This window comes from Anser cygnoides, chromosome 5 (genome assembly GCF_040182565.1).
Source record: "Anser cygnoides isolate HZ-2024a breed goose chromosome 5, Taihu_goose_T2T_genome, whole genome shotgun sequence".
In the NCBI taxonomy this organism is placed as follows: Eukaryota; Metazoa; Chordata; class Aves; order Anseriformes; family Anatidae; genus Anser; species Anser cygnoides.
The window spans coordinates 20,308,674-20,321,690 of record NC_089877.1 but is presented as its reverse complement, the minus strand read 5'-3'; the positions used below and the strand labels follow the sequence as shown (position 1 = coordinate 20,321,690).

The 13,017-nt window shown below is 48.2% G+C and overlaps 1 protein-coding gene across 4 annotated transcripts in view; it reads left to right on the top strand.

The window, feature by feature from the left end:
- TSPAN4 (tetraspanin 4) overlaps window positions 1-13,017 on the top strand; it is a 412,293-nt gene that overhangs the window by 4,941 nt on the left and 394,335 nt on the right. Inside the window, exon 1 of one of the 4 annotated variants that reach the window (XM_048058649.2) lies at window positions 11,531-11,550. The exons of the other annotated variants lie outside the window; for them this stretch is intronic. The gene's annotated coding sequence lies outside the window, so the exon portion shown is untranslated. Of the gene's footprint in view, window positions 1-11,530; window positions 11,551-13,017 lie in introns of those variants that run through there. 4 annotated transcript variants of the gene reach the window in all.

Below are 13,017 nucleotides of genomic sequence, written 5' to 3'. Positions count from 1 at the left end.
TCATGCTAAAAGTGTCACCCTTGCCAACCTTGGATTGACATACTTCGTAAGAAAATGCCTGTGTTACGTGCATATATCACGGCCTAATTGAGTGCTTCTTGTTGGGGGGAGGTAATATCCTGAGGCAGCACTTTAATCAGAAAGATCACAGGAGCTGCCCATCAGCTCTGCTCTTCCCTGCAAGTGTCCTCAGATGACAAAATAATCCCCTTTCTTGGGATAATGCTTTTCATTTCTGCACAATCTTTCCTTCCAGAGCAAAGGACGGACTGTGAAGTCGAGGTGAGGGCATGTCAAGTATTAACGTGTGAAGGAAGAAGCTCTGGGATGTTGTGCTCTCGTGGTGAAAGCAATATGTGCCTTCCTGTTGAGCTCGTGGGTGCCCTTTTCCCTGATGTACTTCTCAAATTTGGCTGGGAACTTCTTTCTCTGGGTGTACAAGCAGGTTCTCTGCCAACCATCTCTTATTTAGAGAGACTGCAGCAAAGCAGTTCCCTTTTAGCAGGTTACCCTGGCATCTGTGAGGCCCTGAACCCTCATGAAGAGGAATGGGGGGTTTTCTAAGCCTCATCACTGAGACTCCCATCAGTGCTGATGGGCGTTTTGGAGCGAAGAACAGAAGAGCAGGCTCTGCTGAGGGCTGTCCTCTGGGCCTTTTGGGGATGCTGATGTCTGTATTTAAATTTGCTGCTTGGCTTTTTCCCTCTGTCTGTCTGCTAGCCAGTCTTGCATCGTGCAAGCCTTGGTGGGAGCAGGAATAAGGGATGGCCAGGAGCTGGAGCAGATCCCTCTCGCCAGGTACCTCGTCTCTGATGGTGGCCTGTGGCGGCTACTTAAGGCGGCATTACCGCTGTGCTCTCGCTTTCAAGTTGTGTTTTATGTGTTGTGAAAGGCTGTGACTGTAGCCTTGTTTCAGAAGTGCCTGCCTAGGGATGGGACCGCAGCTCCTCTGATTAAAACCACCTGCTTGGGTGCATCAGCCTGCTGTGGCTGGGTTAAAGTGCTACGTGCGAGCTGGGTGTCCCGAAGCAGCTCCAGAGCTGCCCCCGCCATGTGCTGCCTTGTGGTGACAGATGATTATTCCCGAGGAAGTCCCCGTTGGCACGCAGAGCCGCAGACCTCCCAGCGTGGACGTGGGGAGGAAGATGGGGCCGCTGCAGAGGACGTGACGCTACCGCTCAGGTGAGTGGGCTGCCGTGCACCCGTCGTTGTGCTTTGGTTGTTGAGCTGCTCCTTTTGAAATTAAAACCAGCCAAATGTTCTGCAGAATATTAAGAAGCACTGCTTTCGTGCCTCTGATCGGATTAAGTACGGCGCTTGGTGTGTCCTTCGGGCAGCGAAGCCGCTCGGTGATTCGTGCCACCTAGGGCTGCGTTAGGGTGCCGTGCTTCATCTCGCGGGGTGCTGAAGCTGTCACGCTGCAGAGCTGGTAACCACGGGGGTCCTGCACTCGAACTGCGGATTCTCAAATGAAATTTTGCAGAAGCGATGCAGTTTGTATGAGTGAATTTCTTTTTGTTTGAGTAATGGTGTTTTGTTTTTTTTTCCCTCAAGAAGTGTTGAGGTAATGTGGTGGTAGATACGTGCACTGTGGCTGCTCTGCAGGAAGGAAAGAAATTACTGCATATTCTGTGTGAAAGGCCGAGGACTCTTACTTTTCAGCGGGTAAAGGGGGAGAAGCCTTTACATTGCTGTAGCATTCTTTATGAATATGGATTTTGAAACTGTTTTGCTTGCGTGTGGTTTTCTTTTTCGTTCAAGAGCCAGTCCCAGCATTTTAATCACAGTGCAGCGTCGCAGGAGTAGCAGAGGGCTGGGGAGCAGGGGGTGTAGCTGCACTAGGACCAGAAGGATTAGGGAGGGTCTCCAGCTTGCTGCAGAGATGCCCTGAGGCCTGCATGCTGTGAAGCAATGTGTTGGAGCTGGGACTGAGCAGAGAGACAGCTTTTGTGGAGTTCTCCAGCATCTCGTCCCCAGCCAGCAGCTCTCGTGCTCTTCAGCACGTGTACGGTGCTTGGGTATGCTGTAGCGTAGTGGGGCAAATAGTCAAAAAGCTTGAATAAGTGCAAGATGCAAGACCAAGCTGACTTGTGAATGTCCTGGTTGAGGTGTGTTGCCTCCTTAAAACTAATAAGTAATTGCACACGTGGCATTGCCTCTGTGCACAGCTAAATCGCACCCGCGTGTGCATCAGGGAGCTGTAATTCAGGAGCCTGTTCTGAAGGGCAGCAGGTCCTTTGTCTGGTCTGACATGCTGCTGCTGCTGTGCTTGCTGCTGGTGGTGTGAGGGAATAATAAAGTAAAGCCTTCAATCATATGACCTGATCAGAGAGGGCTGTCTGTAGTGATTGATACGTCTTCTCAGAACAATAGGCTGCTGGAGCTGTGGCCGGGGACTGATGGTTTTGGTTGGGGTTTTGTGTTCCTCGGTTGATCTTGCTGTTCCTTTACTTATGTCAGGTTGCAATTTTGTTTGCAGCTTGCCTTCAAATCCCTGCCTGATCTAAAATTGTACTTACTTTCAGTCTGAAGGGATGTACATAAGAGAATCCTTAAAGCTATCTGGAGAACAATTTTCTCTGTTTCCCTTAGAAGATTTTGAGGACAAGCACCCAAGCCCTCTCCCCTCCTAAATCATTCTGATTCCTTAAATTGACTCTCTCCAAAGGAGGTCTGAAAAGGTAAAAACAAAGACATCTTTCACCTTTACATGTCCTTGGCCTGATGAGTGGCATGCTGAGCAAATGGACTTGGGTTCTCTTCCACAGCAGCATCCCCATACCCAGCCTCTTCTTGCGGGCTGCCTGTATGGTCTCGCCAAGCTACATCTCTTCTTTGCTTCATTTATGGCATTTGCTGTTCTCAGTAAGAAGGTGAAAAGCTTAATGTTAAGAAAGTGCTGTATTTCATGAGAGAGCTTTGTGTGTTTGCACTGAGAGAAACCCCTGAAAACAAACCTGTGTGCAGTTCTGCTTGGCTCTGTAACAACTGAATAGGGCAGTGCTTTACTGTTGGTGAATGTCAGCCTTGGGTGGCGTTGCACAAAGGATGCCACCTGTCTGCGTCTGGGCCAGAGGTATATCTGCATGTATGTGCATTTGTGCAAAGGGGATGTGTTTTTGTGCTTCCTTGAGCTACATCCCTGGTACGTGGGGTCAGTTTAGAGAAGGGATGCTCAATCTTCTTAAAATGTACTTTCCCTTCCATCCTGTTCTCCTTTTGGAGCTGCAGAACAAAATAGTATGGGGGTGAAAGCATTGCCCCTCCCCAGCCGGCGTGCAGCTGCCTTGTGGATGGAGGAATGGTTTGGGGAGCACAGGAGAGCCACAGCTGCTCTCTGAAGGTGTTTGCTTCCTGCTGTCAAGCAGTGCCAGTTCAGAGGCCTCTTCCAAGCACTCCTGGCTTCAGCCACAGTAGGAGTGAGCTGGGCTGCTGTGGCTCTCCCTGTGCTGCTACTGCTGCTTAGGCATCCTGCCTTTGTTAGGGTGAATCGGGGCATCTGGAGGAAAGGGACTGTGAGAGGAGTAGGGCTCTTCTCTTGCACACGCAAGAAAACTGCTTCCTTGGAGAAAGGACAGTAAGATGCCTCTATGCTAAAAAGCAAGAACTGCCCTGAAGATCCTGCTCCACTGCTAGAGGTGAGGACAAAAAGATCCATGTGGTGCAAGCTCAGAAGTAGAAGAGATTTCCTCATCTAGATGCAGCGGTAGGTTTGTGAATCATTTGTTTTCTGAAAGTCTTCTGCGATCTCTTACTGTTCTGCTGGGATTTTGTTTGTTTGCTCTCTCTGACAGTAAATGACCATTTCATTTTGGCAGCGCCCTACTGTTTAAATTATGGTTAGGGCCAGTTTTCTGTGGACCTGCTTAGCATCAGTTTTATTGCTTGCCTGCATTCCTGCTCTGCTGCGGGATTGTCATTGCAGTGCCTTTTGGGTGTCTACTTTGCTGTCGGCTGGTCCAGCTCCTAGGGCTTGAAAAGCTGTTTGGGGATTCCTCTGGGAGCCTTAGGGAGTTACTGGACAGAAGTCAAATTCTCATAAGTTCCTGAGAAAGCTGTCATAAGCCTTGTGGCTGTTGGGTTACAGCCAAGTGCTTTATTCATGGGACCCATGGCGAGCCATTGCTAGACAATAAAGGTTTCAGGTTCCTTTGTTCTGTCTTATGAAAGAAGACCAGTTCTGGGCCAGCATGGCATTGTTTTGGTTGGTGCAGGAGCATGCAAGATTCTCTATATCAAAGAGTTTACATTTTAATAAGCCTAGTTTTTTTGGCTTCCTTTTTTTCCCTTTCCCTAGGGCTTTTTCTTCATGCAGCCAGTTTACCTGCTGCAGGCTGGCTCCATTCTGCAGCAATTTATCCAAAGTTACGCTGCTTTTGCACCCGGTGGCTTTTGGCAACTGGAAGCCCCATTTGCCGTGTGAAGTGCTGGTTCTGATGGCAAATGCTGCCATGGAAGGAGCCAGCTGTGCTTTACTACTGCCTTAGTTATTTGTTACAGTGGGGAAAAACGGTTTTCATGACCTCTCCTCATGGTATTTCCTTAGTGTGTGTGTGTGTGTATATATATATATATACATATAGCTATAAACTGTCTGCTAGTGGCTATTTCTGTTGGGTAGGCTTTTGTGTAAGTTATAGTTGGCTCTGACCCTGCATATTTCCTCTCCATTCTCAAGGCAGTTGCCAGCTTGTTGTCCCCCTGTCTGCCCCCAGAGAAAGGGGAGAAATCAGAACAAGGTTATATTTGCCTCTCAAGTTTCCTTTATGCTGCTGGCTCAGGTCCTGCATCTCGGTGGATAGCGCTTGGTACAACCAAACTTTGAATAACTAGCAATGAAGACTTTGTTTCTCATGGGAAGGTGGTACTTCACCCAACAGCTTCCTTTCTGGGGGAGTCTGTCTTGCTGCAATTGCTCTTCTATTATTTGCTCCATCCAGTTGCCCTACGTCCTAGCACCTAAGGGAAAGTGGTTGGATTCAAGTTGTCCAGAATGGTACAGAAATGTCAAGAATGTGCATTCCAAGTAATTTCAAATACTTAAATTTAAAATCAAGGGTGTTGGTGCATTGAAATTGTTTGATACATCTCTCTGTTTGGGACTGAGCTGGGACGGAATCCAAACCAAACCATGCGAGATCCCTGGAGGGAAAAGCGCAGAGCAAATTGGAGGTAGAAAAGTCAGCCCGAGCTTTGGCTTGGCTTTGTCTTTGCAGTCTTTGAATGTGTGCCAGCCATGGATGAACGGCAGTAAGACAAATATTTAGGTGCTGCTGTACAGCCTATGGAAGCTTGTATTCAGTGACACGCTTCACAGATTTCATACTGGGTCTGAAAAATTGTGTTTCCATCAGAATCCGCATTACTTAATTTCAGCACAGTGTTCTGCCAGCCTGGAAACGTGTCTGCATTTGCTTGTAGAGAGCTTGCTCGGATTCAGGGCTTGGTTCTGTTTATTTCTTTTTTTTTTCTTGGCTTGCCTTCTGCAGATATAATAGTAATAATAAAAAGTCCCAGAAAATCCTCTCCGGTATGTTACTTGTACAGCTGATACACTGATGATTTTAGCAGTCACTGAAGGCTGTGGTGATGCTTTTTTTGTTGTTTTTTGAATTGAGAACTTATAGTTTTGCTTTGAAACATCTGAAAACTAACATGATTGGCATTGTAGTGGGGCTAAGCATTTGGTCAGCTACGTGGATGTCAGCGAACAAGTCAAGTGGCTGGTTTCGGAGCCCTGGCTGGGAGAGCTAGGGTGTAAGGGAGAGGTGTTAATATGGTTTATACATTTTGTCTGAAGTGTCGGCATGCCTGGCGTGTGATGGGTCTGGTACTGGGCCGCTTGGGCAGGGCTGGGACGGGTGTAGCGAGGAGGTGATGGCAGCAGGGTGGGAAGATCCTCTCATGCCTCGGCAGGGCGGGCTGCTGTGGAAATATGAGGTAACGGGGAGCTGGGAGCCGTGAAGGAAGCCAAGCAGGGTTTTGCTTGGATGGATGTAGGGGTGCAGGGATGATGGGAGTTGAGGGCTGAAGAGTTTGACTGTAGGTGGTACAGTTTATCGACGGAAGCGGTGGGTGTCTTGAAAAACTTCTGAGTGCGTGTGTAATGTGTATGGTGCTGTACGACTACATGATGTACGCGTGTAAAGCTGCCTTCGTGGTGTCCTGCTGCTGCCGAGTGGATCGGACCGGCTCTCCCTCTCAGCTTACACCAACGAAAATAACCGAGCCCCTCAGGACCTGTAAGGAAAGCAGCCGTGCAATCCCGTGTGTAGGGCAGCGTGGCGCTGAGAGCCAGGCCAGCCCTCCCCGCGTGCTGGGCGCTGCTCCTGGGCAGGCCGGAGCCGGCTGGGCAGGGGGGCCGCGAGGCTGTCCCTTCTGCAACCTCCCTACACACGGTCCCTGAAACGGTCTTTTCTCCCAGCTGTGGGCAGCGTGACTTTTATTTTTTTTTCCCACCTCCTTTTCCCCGTCCCCTTCACCCCCAATCACTTCAGGCAGCCGTTAGCTGTTAGACAGCCCCTAGCAGGCTTCTGCTCGGGAAGGTGCTGTTTTCCTTTGCAGTTCATGGCACAGGAGAAGAGGGATTGCACATATGGTATTTTGTTCCAGACGCTTTTTACACCCCTCCCATTTCATTTCAGATCTGTTTTTCTTTCTTCCTTTTTAAAAGCTTTGCGGAGAAAAAGATGAGGCTCTAATGAATGCAGGAGGAAGGAGGGAAAAGGAACCTGCCCTCTTAATTTTTTGCTGCTTTTATGTCACCGATGAAGATGAACGTGATATCTCTGAGATGCGGAGCAAGTGCCTCAGCTTTGAGCTGTGGGATTGCTGAAAGGTGATGGCAGGGGTAGGGCTGAAGGAGAGAGGCAAATTCAGAGAAGCTGGGGCACTGAGCAGCAGGGAGCAGGGGCAGCACTTAACCTAGCTCGGTCCCCTGCCTGTTTCTTCTTTTTATTTTCTAATTCTGATAGAAGAGCAGAAGAGTGGTTGAAGAGGGTTAGTAGGATCCTTGAATGCCACCTTCTGCTTGAGAGAAGACGTCGAGCATTGCAAGCTTCTTGATTATGCTCCCTACTTTCATCCTGAAGTCGTGTGCTGTTGTCAGCGATCAGCACTGCCTGTTCACTGTTTTGCTGGGGTTTATACAGCTGCTCTGGTTTTAAGTCTTCTGCAATACTTGAAACGTTTCCCTCACCCCCTCTCAGAGGAACGTGCACTAGGGTAGGGGGAGTTGGGGTGTGAGATCTCCTCATACTGCTTTCTTTGTCAGCAGTGTGCCGTGACCAGCTTGTGTTCTGGGAACACCCTCTGGTTATCAGAAGCGTTCACCTGTTGGCCAACTTTTTTGGGAGGAAGAGCGAGCTGATTTTATGGGATGTGAGGCAGAAAGTGTGAGTTCCCTAGCAAGGAAGTGAAAGAGCTGTGGCTCTGTCATGGTTTTGGCTGGGACAGAGTCAATCTTCTTCATAGAGGCTCACACTGTCCCAGCCAAAACCATGACAGGCTCGAGTCTACTTTTTTTTTTTGCCATGTTGCATCCACTTGGCTAACCTGTCTCCTGTTGAGTGCCTTCCTCGTTTCCTCTGAGTGTTTGAGCTGATACTTGGATGAACATAAGAAAGTCACCATAGTGTTTCTGGGTTACCGATGCATTTCTGAGCCTTTTGGCAGGGACTGAAACTACCCCGAAGTCTCTGGGAGAATGATCACGGTAAGGTCAGCTATTCATGTACTTGACCTATTGTTTTTTTTTCCTGATGTTTGTCCCTTGCAACAGTGTAGTCGCTATTTCCAAAAGGCACAGTCTTCCGAAAATGACAATTCAATTCAAGATAAAGCAGAGTTTTCTGTGCTGGAACTTGGCTGAAGGCTGCATTTGTCTTTGTGCATGTGGCATGGGTTGTAAACAAAGTTTGCCCTGCTGTTCTCCATAAGGAGCCACAAAGAAGCTTAAAATATGCATTTCTGCATCCCTCTGGAGATTACTGTGCTTTCGCCATTTCACTTTCATCTGGATTGAGCCTCGCTATTCAGATTTAACAACAGTGCAGGCCAAGTAAGAGAGCATAATGTTGATCCTGCTTAGTTGGCTGTGTCTAATCCAGCTGCTCCTAATATACTTTGGCTTGGATTCATGCCACTTAACTGGAAGGTCTGAAATAGGAGCTGGGAAGGTGTCTGTGCCTGGACGATGACTTGCATCTTGGTGGGAGGAGGTGTCCATCCCTCTCTCCGTTGACCATGGAGGAAGCTGACTGCTACGATCTGCCCAACCTGGGTATTTTACAGGAGTGCCTGAAGCTGAGTCAGATGGAGTCGAACCTAATATTGGAGAGCCCGTGCAAAGCGTGGGACACCCACTGTGCACACTACCTTCTGCTCCTTTGTTGCTACTTGGGTTAAAGGAAATTCTGCTTATACTTTTGTTGGGCTCTTAAAAGCTTGTTTCCAGTTGGATCTCTTTTCTATTTCTGCTTGTTTTTCTAGTTCCAAGGCTGTCCTGTACTGCTAATAATGTGAAGAGGGGCATATCGGTTTGGTTTTGCAGATGCATCTTGACCACGTTTTGTGGATTACTAAGTTGGCTTCAAGCCAGGAAGTGTAGCTGCTGCTGCTAGCCATAGCAGTGACCAGGGCAGGTCGACAAGGAGCACTTAGCTGTTACTTGACCTTCAGCACGTCACAGCACTTGCCCCCATCTCACACTGCAGGTGATGGTTACCTGAAGTCAGCCAGAGACATCATAATGGTTGGTTACCATCATAATAGTTACCTAACGTCAGCCAGAGACAGTAAGGCAGAGCCCTCATGAAGGGACTTCATGAGCGGGCAGGGCACAGGAAGGGCCAGAGGATGCTGGTGACATCTACAGGTACAAGATAAAGCTTGGTGTGCCGTCAGACTCCTACTTTCTCTGAACTTTAATGCCAGTTGTCACCGATTTCAGAACCAAGTCTGTCACTAAACCCCCCTATCCATTCCCACCCCCCACCTGAGAGCTGGAGGTGAGCAGGGGGCCATCTCAATCTGAGACTCTGGTAAGTAGATGAACTGAGAGGATGTTCTCCCTAGCCTTGCCATGAATTATACGTGATTGTGATGTACGATTCAACCACTGGGTGTCTCTGGGCTATGCAAAGCTCCAGGCAAGATCTAGTCCCTAGAAAGCTGGTGCTCTTCTGAGGCTGTAGTTTAGTGTAGTTTAGACTTGCTCTGAAGGCTGTTTTGTTTCTGCCTGGGTTGACCACTCAGAACGTGGCTTCCCCACTCTTGGAAAATGGAGCGGGGCTGCAGTGTGTGGTAAGGCAGCACTGTGGGTTGTGAATGGTCCTGCCTTGCCACGTGCGAGGGGAAGCAAATCCCCCTGGCCTGACTTCACTTGATCACTGTGTCTGAGCACCATGCACTGGGTCTGCAGAAGGTCTAAGGGAGGAGGATGTTAGCACTGCAGCTCTACTACCTCTTCCTAACTGCTTGGCTTTTTTCTCTCCTTCAGCAGTGGTAAGCTTACTCTTGCATATACATTCAAGTAGATAATTAATCTGTCTCTCAACAAGGCTTTGCTAACCACAGTATTTTCTTCAATTCCATGGAAGGAGTTACTTTTTCATTATGATGCTGGAAGGGTAAAAGGCAGCCTATTTTCTGCTTTAAAAATGCCGTGATAGAAGGTAAAGCTTTCATTAAACATGCCTGGCTGAACTTATATGCTTAAGTATCTGAACTGCAGCTAATATCTTTTGAAAGAGAAGGAAAGAACACAGCTGTAATAGCCAGCACTTTTTGTTTGGATGGTTAATCGGTAGTATTCTTTTTATCTGTTGCATGAAGAAAAATAATTGCATAAATCTATGAAGGAATTAATTCCAGGGGAAAAAACAACAATTGTCTATTGCTGTAGGGTAGTTCTCCCATTCTTTCCTACCCCTTCATCTTCCAGCCAATTAGGGGAGCTGACATCTCAGTGGTTCACAGGTGATGGTATCCATATTGTAGCTTTTCTTGTTATTAACTTGCCTGGTGGGAGAACTGTGGTGGAATACCTGGTGGAACAGATCATCCACGGCAGCAGCTCTTCCCTGCTGATGCTGCTTTGAGCAGGTTCCTGATTATGCTGACCGGTGTTTTGTCATTGAATTGGTGAACTTGCCAGCTGCTGGACACATTGCTTGGTCACATCACTTGCTTGTGGGCTGTTTGCTATCGAATTTCCATGCCTTCATGTTGCATAAATGAGTGAGAAAGGATTGACTAGGAGTTTGAGCCTGCCTTGTTTGTGGTGGCATTGGTATGCTTTAGGGGTGGTCGGGGTATTACTCATTCCTGAGTAATGCATTCCTGAGCCATGCCTGGTACTATCCCTGGGCATGGGATTAAGTGACTTCTAGATTTCTGGCGGTCATTGTAGTACGAAGAGTGAAGGTGGGTATGTCAAGACTGAGTAATGATAGTAATATATATATTTTTTTCTGAGTTGGTTTGATGGCAGCACTCAATGGGTGGGATAACCACTGCAAATCAACTGCAGGGTCGTACCTGGCTGTGCTGTGCAGAACAGCCTGCTTGGCGGCTCTGGGGGAGCCGAGAGTTGTCCCCCTGTATAGAGGTAAAATTCTGGTCAGCCTCCTGGCGATGGGTGTGTAGGACTGACTACAGGAGGCTTAGGCTTGCAGAAACACAAACTGGAGCTCTGCTCGGAACTTCAGCACTTTGCTGTGGCACGTGGATGAGTGTCATGTTCATTGCTGGCCCTGCCAAGTAGCTGTTGTGCCCTCAGTGAGGAGGTAATTGTAGAGCCAGCCCTGGTGATTGGCTTGGATGAGTGCCCCAGCTCTGGGTACATGGGGCAGCTTTGCGCTTGTCCAGGCTGTTTGGTTCTAGGACAGAGGTTTGCGGTTGGTGGCAGGAGAATAGGAGCTGGGAATCGTGACAACGCTGTCACCTCTACACTGTAGGGTCAGAAGAGGATGCCTGAGCAAGTGAGACAGAGCCCAGGAATTTTGGAACGAGAGGGGGCTGAAATGCATGAATCCAGCTATTGCACTGCAGCCTCAAAAGGAACTTTTAAAAATCTGCCCCTTGGCTTACCTTGGAAACTTTGAACCACACATAGGCACTAATCCGAGTTACAAGACCTGACAGTGGATTCGGCTTATTCCTCCTCCATTTTCAGCCTATAAAGGTTATTTCATTTCTGTGGAGACAGAAGCTTATGCTTTACTGGCACCAACCCACGTGGCTGTCTGCAGCTGTAATCGGGAAGGAGGTGTTATGCTGCTAGATGTTCTTGTCACCACTGGGTTTCAAATAAAGGACTGGTTTGGCTGTTGAAAGGTGCAATATAAACTTGTTTGTTTAGGTGGTTGAAAATACCACATCACGAAAAGGAATGTTTATGACAACAGCAATGACATTCCTGGCATCACCTGCCAAGCCCACGGTAACGGGGCTGGAGATGAACTAGGCAGGGCTGCATGGATGCAATGCAGATAAGCAGCCACCACTGAGGGGGCGAAAGAAAGGGAGCCGGGAAGGTTGACTATCAAGGTACAGCAGAGTAAATACAGGGTTTTTATTTTCTGTAACCTGGGTTCCTATTCAGCAAAGAGCTGAATTGGCATTTTCAAGTAAATTGTTCAGAGGTACGTTTCCAAAGGCCACCTCGTCTCTGGAGGGGCAGAGAGCAGCACTTCAAAAGGCTTTCCAAATGTGTGTGTGTTACAGATTCCCTGTACCTACAGCATCCATGGAGAACTTCCTCCCAGGTCCTTGCTAGTCTCATCCCTTGAACACCTTGGCTCTGAGCCCTGCCTTGCGTCTGCCTCACGTAGGAAGGCCGAGACGCATGTGTTAGTAATTGAGGTCTGTAGGAGAGAAAACACCACGGTGGGGGGAACAAGGACCATTGGAAGCAGTGAGCAGAATATGATGGTTGTGAGGCCCAAGTGAGTGTGTAAGCACAGCGATAAATAAGGGTGCCGGCAGCCCAGGCCACCTCTGTCTGGTGGCAAGACTGCCCTCGTGTTGAGCAGCTCGGGACTTTGCTCTGGGCCGGTGGAGGCAGGCCTGCGGGGCTGCTGCGCTTCGTGGAGCCTGGCATGGAAAGCGCAGTAGAGATTTGAAGGTGTTACAGGGATTAACTAAATGGGAACTTGAATGGCAAAGTGATCCTGTTACGCTGCTTAGGCTTGGCAGAAGGAGAGGTGTCAGGGTGATGCTGCAGTGCGTTTCAGAGCTGTGGGAGTTTGTGGCAGAGCAGGTGTGAGCACTCCACATCATGACTAAGTGATGTCTCGGCTGATGGAGAGCTGTTTTATTCCTTCCCTTCAATGTTTTCTTCCAAATCTAATTTGCCTTAATTATCTATTTTCGCTATTATTTACAGTTACTGATATCTTGCAGTTTTGTGTCAGCGTTTTCCTACCGCAGGCACGGAGAAGGAGGAATTAGTCTTTGCCCTGCTGGTTACTGGTGTCCTTGTAACATTGAGGCAGAGCTCCTGACTTCAGGACCGCGTACTCCGAATGGAAACAGGCAGGCAGGGGACGTCTCTGGTGTACCTGCAGCTGGGCACAGAGCCTGGGTCTCCTGAGCACTTAGTCCAGCCTTTGGTGTGAGGCACACAGAGCTGACCTGCTGGGTTTTGATCTTTGGTGTGGTTTTCATTTTATATAAATTTTTAGCTGATGCTCTCTGGGAACAACTCTTGTGTTATGGCTATTCAGCTGAAGATTTTTGTTTTTTAACCTGGGTCTGCAAATAAATGGAATGAAAAAAAATTAGCAGGCTCTTCACAGGAGGTGGGGTTCTGCTCCTGATGCTTGTGGATGCTGCATGGGTTGATGCAAAGTCTGGATGAGAGAGGTTTCCAAAACTGTAGTAGATTGCAGGTTTGACTTTTTTTAAAAAAAGTATTTTGGTATTAAATTCCCATATGGAAGAGCCACTAATGTAGGTGAAATCTATTTTCCTTACGCCACTTATTTAGGGGAAAAAGTAGGGTACTGATGACCT